Source organism: Bufo bufo, chromosome 5, assembly GCF_905171765.1.
Source record: "Bufo bufo chromosome 5, aBufBuf1.1, whole genome shotgun sequence".
Lineage (NCBI taxonomy): Eukaryota > Metazoa > Chordata > Amphibia > Anura > Bufonidae > Bufo > Bufo bufo.
The window spans coordinates 293,771,489-293,787,943 of NC_053393.1; positions in this window are offsets into that span (position 1 = coordinate 293,771,489).

Here is a 16,455-nt window from a genome sequence, read left to right on the forward strand (position 1 = left end):
ATGAAGCCTTACAGGGGCGTGATCAATGACTGTGGTTATCACCCCATATAGACTCCCTGATTACCCCCCTGTAAAGCTCCATTCAGATGTCCGCATGATTTTTACGGATCCACTGATAGATGGATCGGATCCGCAAAACGCATCCGGACGTCTGAATGAAGCCTTACAGGGGCGTGATCAATGACTGTGGTGATCACCCCATATAGACTCCCTGATCACCCCCCTGTCATTGATTACCCCCCTGTCATTGATTACCCCCCTGTAAAGCTCCATTCAGATGTCCGCATGATTTTTACGGATCCACTGATAGATGGATCGGATCCGCAAAACGCATCCGGACGTCTGAATGAAGCCTTACAGGGGCGTGATCAATGACTGTGGTGATCACCCCATATAGACTCCCTGATCACCCCCCTGTCATTGATTACCCCCCTGTAAAGCTCCATTCAGATGTCCGCATGATTTTTACGGATGCACTGATAGATGGATCGGATCCGCAAAACGCATACGGACGTCTGAATGAAGCCTTACACGGGCGTGATCAATGACTGTGGTTATCACCCCATATAGACTCCCTGATCACCCCCCTGTCATTGATCACCCCCCTGTCATTGATCACCCCCCCTGTCATTGATCACCCCCCTGTCATTGATCACCCCCCTGTCATTGATCACCCCCCCTGTCATTGATCACCCCCCCTGTCATTGATCACCCCCCCTGTCATTGATCACCCCCCCTGTCATTGATCACCCCCCCCGTCATTGATCACCCCCCCTGTCATTGATCACCCCCCCTGTCATTGATCACCCCCCCTGTCATTGATCACCCCCCCTGTCATTGATCCCCCCCCTGTCATTGATTACCCCCCCCTGTCATTGATCACCCCCCCTGTCATTGATCACCCCCCTGTCATTGATCACCCCTCTGTAAGGCTCCATTCAGACATTTTTTTGGCCCAAGTTAGCGGAATTATTATTTTTTTTTTCTTACAAAGTCTCATATTCCACTAACTTGTGTCAAAAAATGAAATCTCACATGAACTCACCATACCCCTCACGGAAACCAAATGCGTAAAATTTTTTAGACATTTATATTCCAGACTTCTTCTCACGCTTTAGGGCCCCTAGAATGCCAGGGCAGTATAAATACCCCACATGTGACCCCATTTCGGAAAGAAGACACCCCCAGGTATTCCGTGAGGGGCATATTGAGTCCATGAAAGATTGAAATTTTTGTCCCAAGTTAGCGGAAAGGGAGACTTTGTGAGAAAAAAATTAAAAATATCAATTTCCGCTAACTTGTGCCAAAAAAAAAAAATTTCTATGAACTCGCCATGCCCCTCATTGAATACCTTGGGGTGTCTTCTTTCCAAAATGGGGTCACATGTGGGGTATTTATACTGCCCTGGCATTCTAGGGGCCCCAAAGCGTGAGAAGAAGTCTGGTATCCAAATGTCTAAAAATGCCCTCCTAAAAGGAATTTGGGCACCTTTGCGCATCTAGGCTGCAATAAAGTGTCACACATCTGGTATCGCCGTACTCAGGAGAAGTTGGGGAATGTGTTTTGGGGTGTCATTTTACATATACCCATGCTGGGTGAGAGAAATATCTTGGTCAAATGCCAACTTTGTATAAAAAAATGGGAAAAGTTGTCTTTTGCCAAGATATTTCTCTCACCCAGCAAGGGTATATGTAAAATGACACCCCAAAACACATTCCCCAACTTCTCCTGAATACGGCGATACCACATGTGTGACACTTTTTTGCAGCCTAGGTGGGCAAAGGGGCCCATATTCCAAAGAGCACCTTTAGGATTTCACAGGTCATTTACCTACTTACCACACATTAGGGCCCCTGGAAAATGCCAGGGCAGTATAACTACCCCACAAGTGACCCCATTTTGGAAAGAAGACACCCCAAGGTATTCCGTGAGGGGCATGGCAAGTTCCTAGAATTTTTTATTTTTTGTCACAAGTTAGTGGAAAATGCAGATTTTTTTTTTTTTTTTCATACAAAGTCTCATATTCCACTAACTTGTGACAAAAAATAAAAACTTCCATGAACTCACTATGCCCATCAGCGAATACCTTGGGGTCTCTTCTTTCCAAAATGGGGTCACTTGTGGGGTAGTTATACTGCCCTGGCATTCTAGGGGCCCAAATGTGTGGTAAGGAGTTTGAAATCAAATTCTGTAAAAAATGACCTGTGAAATCCGAAAGGTGCTCTTTGGAATATGGGCCCCTTTGCCCACCTAGGCTGCAAAAAAGTGTCACACATCTGGTATCCCCGTACTCAGGAGAAGGTGGGGAATGTGTTTTGGGGTGTCATTTTACATATACCCCTGCTGGGTGAGAGAAATATCTTGGCAAAAGACAACTTTTCCCATTTTTTTATACAAAGTTGGCATTTGACCAAGATATTTATCTCACCCAGCATGGGTATATGTAAAAAGACACCCCAAAACACATTCCTCAACTTCTCCTGAATACAGAGATACCAGATGTGTGACACTTTTTTGCAGCCTAGGTGGGCAAAGGGGCCCATATTCCAAAGAGCACCTTTCGGATTTCACAGGTCATTTTTTACAGAATTTGATTTCAAACTCCTTACCACACATTCGGGCCCCTAGAATGCCAGGGCAGTATAACTACCCCACAAGTGACCCCATTTTGGAAAGAAGAGACCCCAAGGTATTCGCTGATGGGCATAGTGAGTTCATGGAAGTTTTTATTTTTTGTCACAAGTTAGTGGAATATGAGACTTTGTATGAAAAAAAATAAAAAATAAAAAATCATCATTTTCCACTAACTTGTGACAAAAAATAAAAAATTCTAGGAACTTGCCATGCCCCTCACGGAATACCTTGGGGTGTCTTCTTTCCAAAATGGGGTCACTTGTGGGGTAGTTATACTGCCCTGGCATTCTAGGGGCCCAAATGTGTGGTAAGGAGTTTGAAATCAAATTCTGTAAAAAATGACGAGTGAAATCCGAAAGGTGCTCTTTGGAATATGGGCCCCTTTGCCCACCTAGGCTGCAAAAAAGTGTCACACATCTGGTATCTCCGTACTCAGGAGAAGGTGGGGAATGTGTTTTGGGGTGTCATTTTACATATACCCATGCTGGGTGAGAGAAATATCTTGGCAAAAGACAACTTTTCCCATTTTTTTATACAAAGTTGGCATTTGACCAAGATATTTATCTCACCCAGCATGGGTATATGTAAAATGACACCCCAAAACACATTCCTCAACTTCTCCTGAGTACGTAGATACCAGATGTGTGACACTTTTTTGCAGCCTAGGTGGGCAAAGGGGCCCATATTCCAAAGAGCACCTTTCGGATTTCACTGGTCATTTTTTACAGAATTTGATTTCAAACTCCTTACCACACATTTGGGCCCCTAGAATGCCAGGGCAGTATAACTACCCCACAAGTGACCCCATTTTGGAAAGAAGAGACCCCAAGGTATTTCGTGATGGGCATAATGAGTTCATGGAAGTTTTTATTTTTTGTCACAAGTTAGTGGAATATGAGACTTTGTAGGAAAAAAAATAAAATAAAAAAAAATCATCATTTTCCGCTAACTTGTGACAAAAAATAAAAAGTTCTATGAACTCACTATGCCCATCAGCGAATACCTTAGGGTGTGTACTTTCCGAAATGGGGTCATTTGTGGGGTGTTTGTACTGTCTGGGCATTGTAGAACCTCAGGAAACATGACAGGTGCTCAGAAAGTCAGAGCTGCTTCAAAAAGCGGAAATTCACATTTTTGTACCATAGTTTGTAAACGCTATAACTTTTACCCAAACCATTTTTTTTTTACCCAAACATTTTTTTTTTATCAAAGACATGTAGAACTATAAATTTAGAGCAAAATTTCTATATGGATCTCGTTTTTTTTGCAAAATTTTACAACTGAAAGTGAAAAATGTCATTTTTTTGCAAAAAAATCGTTAAATTTCGATTAATAACAAAAAAAGTAAAAATGTCAGCAGCAATGAAATACCACCAAATGAAAGCTCTATTAGTGAGAAGAAAAGGAGGTAAAATTCATTTGGGTGGTAAGTTGCATGACCGAGCAATAAACGGTGAAAGTAGTGTAGTGCCGATTTGTAAAAAAGGGCCTGGTCTTTAGGGGGGTATAAACCTGTGGTCCTTAAGTGGTTAAATTTGCCTCTTACTTAGGGCATAATAAAATGTAAATATTTTTTTGAGGCTGAAAGGGGCTTTGAACTCGGAAAAACTGGACATGGTGCAACAGCATTACCACTGAGCTACCAGCTTGCCTTGTGTAAGCTTGTGATTTTTGTTCAACTCATTCTCACTTTGACCCTGACCTTTGAAGAGCATAAGTCAAACTCAGATATGAGAGTCAGATGTGAGAGTCAGGTGTCAGGGTCAGGTGTCAGAGTCAGGGTCAGGTGTCAGGTGTAAGGGTCAGGTATCAGGGTCAGGGGTCAGGTGTCAGAGTCAGATGTCAGAGTCAGGTGTCGGTGTCAGGTATCAGGGTCAGGTGTCACATTGGCATTATTTTGATACTTGACTATGATATCTGACCATGTCCTAAAATGAACACTGTACAGAGGGGCTATAAACAGGACAGACACTTGGATTGCTCACAGTGGTCCTCAGCACCTTCCTGGCTCTGCTATGTCCTCACATAAAGCAGAATCCTCTCAGTACAGGAGAGACAGAGCGGCAGAGTCTGCAGTCAGTGAGCTCCTATCAGCCATCACAGCTTCTCCTCACAGCCTCCCTTCCTTCTGCAACAGTTTCTTTATTTCTTCTTTTAAGAATCTTCCTGCTAAGCCCCTCCAGCCCTGCACAGCCAGGAGTGCCAGAAGTCACCTCTGATGCTTCTAGGATCCAGACAGCAGCACAGGCTTCAGGCATGGACAAGGTAGCTTCTCCATGGCACCTGCAGGGATGGACGAGGGAGAGCAGGACAGGAGGGGGCATGGCTTCAAATAGCAAGGAAACCATGCAGATCTGCTTAAGAAGATATATTAGTAAGTGTAATATTTCCCTAATTTCTTTACAGTTTTAATATGTGCTAACAGAGTGGCGAACCCCTTTAATGTCCGCACCATTAACTATACTGGGGTCTGGCGGAGATCCCAGCGCAAACTGGCAAATATGCTTAGAATCAGCCAGACAAATAAAATTGCTGAGCGGTTTGTACTGCTGACTCTTGGCATATTTGCCACCTTGCAAATATGCCAAATATTCTGGGCACCATTATAGTTAATGTGGCTGGAAGGCATGCAGGTAGCATCAGAAAATGCCAGATCCAGAGAGCCTGCTGGATCTCTTACCGCTAGCCTGAAACTAGCCTAACTTGTAATGAGATGGCAGTTCACGTCTCCCTCTAGCTGGTCTGCTATTTCACTCACCTTGCACTGGGCTGCTCAGCCTACAAGTGGCGTGCATGCTTATGGACTCTAAAAGGGCATGTATATTCCTAACACTATGTGAGAGCTGCCATGGGCGTCCCCAGGGGGGGGGGGCAAGTGCCCCCCCTGGCGCCGCAACTAACCCAGTACTATTAACTTAATTAACTTAATAGTACTGGGTTAGTTACTGCCATCTCATTCACTTTAACCAAAACAAATGGCAAAAATGACACTTGAGCAATACAAATGCCAGATTGCAAACATCAGAGAAATTTACAACTTTGAAAATCTGGAAGCCGAAGCAATCACATGGTATGAGATCTGGTCAACAAAGGTAGAAGAGTTTGATAATGGATTTTTAGATTTGTTAAAGCACACAGATTTATTTCCATCAATCCGACAAGCAATTCTTGTTGCTCTCACATTGCCAGTGACCACCTGTACAGTAGAACGGTCATTCAGCACTATGAGGAGGGTGAAAACCTGGTTGAGGTCGACCATGGCAGATGATCGCTTATCGGGTTTGTGCATGATGAGCATACATCGAGGAAAAATTGAAGAAAACAAACAGCAGATGATTAGAAAAGTAATTGATAAATTTGCACAAGACCACAGACGTTTGCAGTTGCTTTTTCGAGATCACTAACCAGTGAACAAAAACTGTTCAAACGTACTCATTGAAAAATGGCTTGTGCTGGCTCTGCCCCTGATCTGTCTCCTTGAATGTCTCAGCAAATCCTATGCTTTTCTATGGGAAAACATTGTGATTGGCTTTTGATCAACATGTCTGACTCTGATGATGTCAGCCAGGCAGGCAGATTAGAGGCCGAGCCAGCAGCAGCTGACTTTAATAAAGTTAATATTTTATTATATTAAAGGCTTAGCAGGGGTGGGACTAGGGGATGTTTTTAACACTATAAGTTCAGCAGGAATACATGTTTGTGTTCCTGACCCTATAGTGATCCTTTAAATTTGAGAGTAGGTGTTTACAGTTCCTAATCTACAACCGTTATACTGCTAAAGTTTATATGTTTATTTTCCAATTTGGAAGACAATGGTTATCTCTAGTCCAGTCAAGTTCATCCTAAAAGGTGTTCAATGGGGTTGAAGTCAGGGCTCTATGGGGCCGGGCCAGTCAAGTTCTTCCACACCAAACAAATCTAACCATGTCTTTGAGGACCTTGCTTTGTACTCTGGGGCACAGTCATGTTAGTTAAAGTGAAAACAGACTTCCTCAAATTATTCCCACATCATGGCTGGAAGCATAGCATTTTCTTGGTATGCTGAAGTATTAAAATGTCCCTCCAATAGAAGTAGCCCAATCCCTGAAAAACAGCCACATACCAGTATCCATCTTCCATCAAACTTTACAGTTGGCACTTGGCACAATGCAGTCAGAAGTAACATTCTTCTTGCATCTGCCACACCTAGACCCACCTATCAGACTGCCAAATGGAGATGTGCATGCACTGTGTATATGTATATATAATTAGTATATTTAATGTTATTTATTTTAATACATTTCAAAATAAATACAGTTTTCAATATTTTAATTGTCATATTTTTTGTTTGTTAACACCAAATGCAGTTTCTACATTTTTTTTATTTGGTTATAGTGCCTTGATCATGGGTGTATGACTAATGTGGTGCATTGAATAATGTTTACATTAAAGGCGCACTATAGTCACCAGGTCCAGAACAACTACAGCTTATTATATTAGTTCTGCTGAGTATAATCAGCCCCTTCAAGCTTTTTGCAGTAAACCCTGTGTTTTCAGAGAAAATCCAGTGTTTACATTACTGCCTAGGAATACATCCACTGACCACTCCTCATATGGCAGCTAGAGGTACTTCCTAGTGCAGTGCTGCACACTGACTGCAGACTGGAATAAAAGTACGATTTTATTATATATGAGGGGGCAAGGAGGGAGAGGGAGCTATAGAACCAGGGATACAACTTTGTATTCCTGGCACTTATAATATACATTTAAGCTTTTCCATCACGTTGCACAGCTCATGCGTTATTATACTTTGTGATAATGAATATGCCCTTCCTCTTCATTACATTCTCAGAAACAAGCAGAGCATGGATGTCATAAAATTATGCCCTTCCCCTGGAAAAATTTCTGCGGACGCCCATTGCTGGATTCCGACTGCCCGCTGCACGGGGGACCCTTACAGCTCTTAAACTGGGCCGCCATAAAAAAAGCGGCAGCCCAGCCTAAGGCTCCTCAGTGACAGCCATAAAAACACGTATGGGTGGTCACTTATTTTTCTCCCAATGCTTTATTCCACAGCACTCGGCACTTGACCAACTAGGTGGTCTCCTTTCCTGATCTCATTTTCTTGTGTATTGCATGTATTGACTTCAAGCTGACCTTCACTTTCAATTACTTGCCCTGTCTACACACAATTGCCTGCCTTGATTCTGCTATGTAGAAACTCTAGCTCTTCTGCGTGTCAGCTGTTGCTATTGAACAATACTCAATGGGTAGTGACATGGGGATTATTTAACCCTTTCATGATGCAGCAGTTTTCAGTTTATGTGTTTTAGTTTTCCACTCCCTGTTTTCCTAGAGCCATAACTTTATTTTTTTATTTTTCTGTTTACATAGCTGTATGAGAGCATTTTTTGCAGGACCAGGCTTTCTAATAGCACCATTTAACCCATTAGTGACTACCCATACGTGTTTTTACGGCTGTCACTAAGGAGCCTTAGGCCTCATGCACACGGCCGTGTTCCGTGGCCGAGAGCGGTCCGTGGTAACCCGGCCGTGATTCCTTCTGACAGCAGGAGCGCACAGCGTCATTGGTTGCTATGACGCCGTGCGCTTCATGCCGCCGCTGCTGTACAGTGATACACTCGTATAATCTATACGAGTGTATCACTGTACAGCAGCGGCGGCATGAAGCGCACGGCGTCATAGCAACCAATGACGCCGTGCGCTCCTGCTGTCAGAAGGAATCACGGACCACTCTCGGCCGCGGAACACGGCCGTGTGCATGAGGCCTTATGCTGGGCAACCGCTTTTTTATGGCGTTTAAGCGCTGCAAGGGTCCCCCGTGCAGCGGGGAGTCGGGACCCAGCTCTCACCTGAGAGCTGTGGCCCTGCTCTAACAGCCTGGACCAGCAGGAGCGCCGACCCGGGCTGTTTAACACTTTACATGCCGTGGGCAATGGTGCCTGCGGCATGTAAAGTGCTGACAGAGGGAGCGGACTCCTTCTGTCTCCCATCGGCACCCTGCAAATGCGATTGAGGGGTGCCGATTGAGGGGTGCCGATGTGTGGGGTTTGATGTACGCCCCAGACCCGCTTTTAGTAATTTCCAGCAGGCTGCACCTCTCTGGCACAGCCTGCTGGTCAATGTCAGAATAGCATTGCCATTAAAATGCGATGAACTATAGGGATAGTGCATTGCAATTTAAAAGCAATCAAAAAGCTGTCTGTTATAGTCCCCTTGTGGGACTATTAAGTAGTAAAGAAAGTTAAAAACAAAACTCATTTATTCATTAAAAATATCCCATAAAAAAATTATGTTTTTTTTCCATTGAAAATACTCTTTTCAATTAAACAAAATTGCAAAAAAAAAATCTTCCCCATATGTTTGGTATTGCCGCGTCGACCAGGACTACATAAATATCCAGTACATTATCGCCTACGGTGAACGCCATAAAAAAAATTTAAAAATGACAGAATTGCTGATTTATTCTTAGTTGCCACCAAAAAAGCATAATAACCAGCGATTAAAAAGCGCTATTTACTCCAAAATGAAATATACAAGTTGTCCCTCAAAAATCAAGTCCTCACACAACTCCATAGAAGGAAAAATAAAAAGGAATGGGTCTTGGGTAGAGTTGAGCGAACACCTGGATGTTCGGGTTCGAGACGTTCGGCCGAACTTCCCGGAAATGTTCGGGTTCGGGATCCGAACCCGACCCGAACTTCGTCCCGAACCCGAACCCCATTGAAGTCAATGGGGACCCGAACTTTTCGGCACTAAAAAGGCTGTAAAACAGCCCAGGAAAGGGCTAGAGGGCTGCAAAAGGCAGCAAAATGTAGTTAAATCCCCTGCAAACAAATGTGGATAGGGAAATGAATAAAAATAAAAATATAATAAATAAAAATTAATCAATATCAATTGGAGAGAGGTCCCATAGCAGAGAATCAGGCTTCATGTCAGCAGAGAATCAGTCTTCATGTCATAGCAGAGAATCAGGCTTCACGTCACCCAAAACTGGAACAGTCCATTGTCATATATTTAGGCCCCGGCACCCAGACAGAGGAGAGAGGTCCCATAACAGAGATTCAGGCTTCATGTCAGCAGAGAATCAGTCTTCATGTCATAGCAGAGAATCAGGCTTCATGTCACCCACCACTGGAACAGGCCACTGTCAGATATTTTTAGGCCCTGGCACCCAGACAGAGGAGAGAGGTTCTATAACAGAGATTCAGGCTTCATGTCAGCAGAGAATCAGTCTTCATGTCATAGCAGAGAATCAGGCTTCAAGTCACCCACCACTGGAACAGGCCACTGTCAGATATTTTTAGGCCCCGGCACCCAGACAGAGGAGAGAGGTCCCATAACAGAGATTCAGGCTTCATGTCAGCAGAGAATCAGTCTTCATGCCATAGCAGTGAATCAGGCTTCATGTCACCCACCATTGGAACAGGCCACTGTCAGATATTTTTAGGCCCCGGCACCCAGACAGAGGAGAGAGGTCCCATAACAGAGATTCAGGCTTCATGTCAGCAGAGAATCAGTCTTCATGTCATAGCAGAGAATCAGGCTTCACGTCACCCACCACTGGAACAGTCCATTGTCACATATTTAGGCCCAGGCACCCAGGCAGAGGAGAGAGGTCCCATAACAGAGATTCAGGCTTCATGTCAGCAGAGAATCAGTCTTCATGTCATAGCAGAGAATCAGGCTTCATGTCACCCACCACTGGAACAGGCCACTGTCAGATATTTTTAGGCCCTGGCACCCAGACAGAGGAGAGAGGTGCCATAACAGAGATTCAGGCTTCATGTCAGCAGAGAATCAGTCTTCATGTCATAGCAGAGAATCAGGCTTCAAGTCACCCACCACTGGAACAGTCCATTGTCACATATTTAGGCCCAGGCACCCAGGCAGAGGAGAGAGGTCCCATAGCAAGAAATCTGGCTTCATGTCAGCAGAGATTCAGTCTTCATGTCATAGCAGAGAATCAGGTTTCATGTCACCCACCACTGGAATAGTCCATTGTCACATATTTAGGCCCAGGCACCCAGGCAGAGGAGAGAGGTCCCATAACAGAGATTCAGGCTTCATGTCAGCAGAGAATCAGTCTTCATGTCATAGCAGAGAATCAGGCTTCATGTCACCCACCACTGGAACAGGCCACTGTCAGATATTTTTAGGCCCTGGCACCCAGACAGAGGAGAGAGGTCCCATAACAGAGATTCAGGCTTCATGTCAGCAGAGAATCAGTCTTCATGTCATAGCAGAGAATCAGGCTTCAAGTCACCCACCACTGGAACAGTCCATTGTCACATATTTAGGCCCAGGCACCCAGGCAGAGGAGAGAGGTCCCATAGCAAGGAATCTGGCTTCATGTCAGCAGAGATTCAGTCTTCATGTCATAGCAGAGAATCAGGCTTCATGTCACCCACCACTGGAACAGGCCACTGTCAGATATTTTTAGGCCCCGGCACCCAGACAGAGGAGAGGTTCATTCAACTTTGGGTTGCCCCGCAATATAATGGTAAAATAAAAATAAAAATAGGATTGAATGAGGAAGTGCCCTGGAGTACAATAATATATGGTTACGGGGAGGTAGTTAATGTCTAATCTGCACAAGGGATGGACAGGTCCTGTGGGATCCATGCCTGGTTCATTTTTATGAACGTCAGCTTGTCCACATTGGCTGTAGACAGGCGGCTGCGTTTGTCTGTAATGACGCCCCCTGCCGTGATGAATACACGTTCAGACAAAACGCTGGCCGCCGGGCAGGCCAGCACCTCCAAGGCATAAAAGGCTAGCTCTGGCCACGTGGACAATTTGGAGACCCAGAAGTTGAATGGGGCCGAACCATCAGTCAGTACGTGGAGAGATGTGCACAGGTACTGTTCCACCATGTTAGTGAAATGTTGCCTCCTGCTAACACGTTCTGTATCAGGTGCTGGTGCAGTTAGCTGTGGCGTGGTGACAAAACTTTTCCACATCTCTGCCATGCTAACCCTGCCCTCAGAGGAGCTGGCCGTGACACAGCTGCGTTGGCGACCTCTTGCTCCTCCTCTGCCTTCGCCTTGGGCTTCCACTTGTTCCCCTGTGACATTTGGGAATGCTCTCAGTAGCGCGTCTACCAACGTGCGCTTGTACTCGCGCATCTTCCTATCACGCTCCAGTGCAGTAAGTAAGGTGGGCACATTGTCTTTGTACCGTGGATCCAGCAGGTTGGCAGCCCAGTACTCCGCACACGTTAAAATGTGGGCAACTCTGCTGTCGTTGCGCAGGCACTGCAGCATGCAGTCGCTCATGTGTGCCAGGCTGCCCAGAGGTAAGGACAAGCTGTCCTCTGTGGGAGGCGTATCGTCATCGTCCTGTGTTTCCCCCCAGCCACGCACCAGTGATGGGCCCGAGCTGCGTTGGGTGCCACCCCGCTGTGAACATGCTTCATCCTCATCCTCCTCCACCTCCCCCTCATCCTTGTCCTCCTCGTCCTCCAGTAGTGGGCCCTGTCTGGCCACATTTGTACCTGGCCTCTGCTGTTGCAAAACCTCCCTCTGAGTCACTTCGAAGAGACTGGCCTGAAAGTGCTAAAAATGACACCCTCTTCCTCCTCCTCCTGGGCCACCTCCTCATCCATCATCGCCCTAAGTGTTTTCTCAAGGAGACATAGAAGTGGTATTGTAACGCTGATACCGGCGTCATCGCCACTGGCCATGTTGGTGGAGTACTCGAAACAGCGCAACAGGGCACACAGGTCTCGCATGGAGGCCCAGTCATTGGTGGTGAAGTGGTGCTGTTCCGCAGTGCGACTGACCCGTGCGTGCTGCAGCTGAAACTCCACTATGGCCTGCTGCTACTCGCACAGTCTGTTCAGCATGTGCAAGGTGGAGTTCCACCTGGTGGGCACGTCGCATATGAGGCGGTGAGCGGAAAGGCCGAAGTTACGCTGTAGCGCAGACAGGCGAACAGAGGCAGGATGTGAACGCCGGAAGCGCGAACAGACGGCCCGCACTTTATGCAGTAGCTCTGACATGTCGGGGTAGTTGCGAATGAACTTCTGCACCACCAAATTCAGCACATGCACCAGGCAAGGGATGTGCGTCAAATCGGCTAGTCCCAGAGCTGCAACGAGATTTCACCCATTATCGCACACCACCAGGCCGGGCTTGAGGCTCACCGCCAGCAACCACTCCTCGTCGGTCTGTTGTTCTATACCCCGCCACAACTCCTGTGCGGTGTGGGGCCTGTCCCCCAAACATATGAGTTTCAGAACGGCCTGCTGAAGTTTACCCCGGGCTGTGCTGAAGTTGGTGGTGAAGGTGTGTGGCTGACTGGATGAGCAGGTGGAAGAAGAGGAGGAGGAAGCTGAGTAGGAGGAGGAGGAGACAGGAGGCAAAGAATGTTGCCCTGCGATCCTTGGCGGCGGAAGGACGTGCGCCAAACAGCTCTCCGCCTGGGGCCCAGCCGTCACTACATTTACCCAGTGTGCAGTTAGGGAGATATAGCGTCCCTGGCCGTGCTTACTGGTCCACGTATCTGTGGTTAGGTGGACCTTGCCACAGATGGCGTTGCGCAGTGCACACTTGATTTTATCGGATAATTGGTTGTGCAGGGAAGGCACGGCTCTCTTGGAGTAGTAGTGCCGGCTGGGAACAACATACAGTGGGACAGCAAGCGACATGAGCTGTTTGAAGCTGTCTGTGTCCACTAGCCTGAATGACAGCATTTCATAGGCCAGTAGTTTAGAAATGCTGGCATTCAGGGCCAGGGATCGAGGGTGGCTAGGTGGGAATTTACGCTTTCTCTCAAATGTTTGTGAGATGGAGAGCTGAACGCTGCCGTGTGACATGGTTGAGATGCTTGGTGACGCAGGTGGTGGTGTTGGTGGTACATCCCATGTTTGCTGGGCGGCAGGTGCCAACGTTCCTCCAGAGGCAGAGGAAGAGGCCGAGGCGGCGGCAGCAGCAGAAGAGGCCGAGGCGGCAGCAGCAGAAGAGGTAGCAGGGGGAGCCTGAGTGATTTCCTTGTTTTTAAGGTGTTTAATCCACTGCAGTTCATGCTTTGCATGCAGGTGCCTGGTCATGCAGGTTGTGCTAAGGTTCAGAACGTTAATGCCTCGCTTCAGGCTCTGATGGCACAGCGTGCAAACCACTCGGGTCTTGTCGTCAGCACATTGTTTGAAGAAGTGCCATGCCAGGGAACTCCTTGAAGCTGCCTTTGGGGTGTTCGGTCCCAGATGGCGGTGGTCAGTAGCAGGCGGAGTCTCTTGGCGGCGGGTGTTCTGCTTTTGCCCACTGCTCCCTCTTTGTCTTTTGCTACGCTGTTGGCTCGGTCTCACCACTGCCTCTTCCTCCGAACTGTGAAAGTCAGTGGCACGACCTTCATTCCATGTGGGGTCTAGGACCTCATCATCCCCTGAATCGTCTCCCACCCAGTCTTGATCCCTGACCTCCTGTTCAGTCTGCACACTGCAGAAAGACGCAGAAGTTGGCACCTGTGTTTCGTCATCATCAGAGACGTGCTGAGGTGGTATTCCCATGTCCTCATCATCAGGAAACATAAGTGGTTGTGCGTTAGTGCATTCTATGTCTTCCACCGCTGGGGAAGGGCTAGGTGGATGCCCTTGGGAAACCCTGCCAGCAGAGTCTTCAAACAGCATAAGAGACTGCTGCATAACTTGAGGCTCAGACAGTTTCCCTGATATGCATGGGGGTGATGTGACAGACTGATGGGCTTGGTTCTCATGCGCCATCTGTGCGCTTTCTGCAGAAGACTGGGTGGGAGATAATGTGAACGTGCTGGATGCACTGTCGGCCACCCAATTGACTAATGCCTGTACCTGCTCAGGCCTTACCATCCTTAGAACGGCATTGGGCCCCACCAAATATGGCTGTAAATTCTGGCGGCTACTGGGACCTGAGGTAGTTGGTACACTAGGACGTGTGGCTGTGGCAGAACGGCCACGTCCTCTCCCAGCACCAGAGGGTCCACTAACACCACCATGACCATGTCCGCGTCCCTTACTTTCACGGCTGTTTGTGAGCAACAATAGTATACACAGTAAAAGAGCTACTGACCGGACCCAAACTAGGGAGGATAAAGGGTGACCCCTGTCAGACCCTCAAAGCTCTCCCTATTCTGCTAAAGCACATGCCCGGATCCAAATGGCGGAACGAGGCATGCCCACGTGCCTAAAACTGATGACCACTGTAACCCCTACAATAGTGGAAGGGGCACGGCCACCGGTGCCCTACTCAGTATATGGAGGGAACCGTGGCCATCTCAGATCCAGTCAGAAAATAATCAGGTACACAACAATGTCTGTACACTTAGCTGAAGGTGTTGCAGCCGCAGAGAAGATGGATCCAAGGACAGCTGGCAATATCCGGAGTGCTTGCTGCAGCAGAACACAGGTCCAGTGAACTGATAGCTACAAGTGAAGATACTAAAGCAAGAACTACAACTGAAATGAGAACTATAATCCACGCCCTACAATAGGAGGAGGGGTGATATAAAGAGAGGGAAATCAAACGCATGAGGAACAGCTGGGAGGAAGGAAACCAAAAGTAAACAGAGCAGTGAGAACTCCTCCCAGCTCTAGTAGTGACATCATCACAGGGGTGGAGAAACAGAGCTGTGAGAACGTCCCAAAGCTCTGGTAGTGACACTTACTAGATGTTTTCCTCATTGTTACCGTTCACCACAATAAGAAAAATATTATTTGGGCCAATGTATTGAATTCAAATTAAGGCCTTTATTTACAGACATCTAACACTATCTGGCTATCTATTTAGGTACCGTATTACACTAATACAGGCACACCAGTAATGACAGATTTAGCTGAATATAAATTTGAGGCCTATTATTTAGGCGCTGGGTGACAGGTATACGTTTAATCACAGAATTAGACTTGGATCTGCACTGTAGCGTGTGTGTGAAGTTCTTGAGAATTACCCTATCAGCACCTTGAATCTAATATACCCTTTTAGGGATAGATTTAAAGTAGGCCTGATACAGCAGAAACCACTAATTTTGAGAATTGCAAAATTGGGAATTGTATTTCAACCCAGAACAAAAACTGTGCTTTGACGGACACTAAATAACTTGACCAGCTAAAACAGTAATGACAGATTTGGATGAATATAAATGTGAGGCCTATTTTTTAGGCGCTGGGTGACAGGTATACGTTTAATCACATAATTAGACTTGGATCTGCACTGTAGCGTGTGTGTGAAGTTCTTGAGAATTACCCTATCAGCACCTTGAATCTAATATACCCTTTTAGGGATAGATTTAAAGTAGGCCTGATACAGCAGAAACCACTAATTTTGAGAATTGCAAAATTGGGAATTGTATTTCAACCCAGAACAAAAACTGTGCTTTGACGGACACTAAATAACTTGACCAGCTAAAGCAGTAATGACAGATTTGCATGAATATAAATGTGAGGCCTATTTTTTAGGCGCTGGGTGACAGGCTCAACTTGCCCCTGATGTAGTATATGGCCAAAAAATAACCACACTATTGATGGTTAAATGCACTTGATGAAAGCTTGACCCTGATGTAGGATATAGCAAAAAATAACCACACTATTGATGGTTAAATGCACTTGGGTGACAGGCTCAGCTTGCCCCTGATGTAGTATATGGCCAAAAAATAACCACACTATTGATGGTTAAATGCACTTGATGAAAGCTTGACCCTGATGTAGGATATAGCAAAAAATAACCACGCTATTGATGGTTAAATGCACTTGGGTGACAGGCTCAGCTTGCCCCTGATGTAGTATATGGCCAAAAAATAACCAAACTATTGATGGTTAAATGCACTTGATGAAAGCTTGACTCTGAT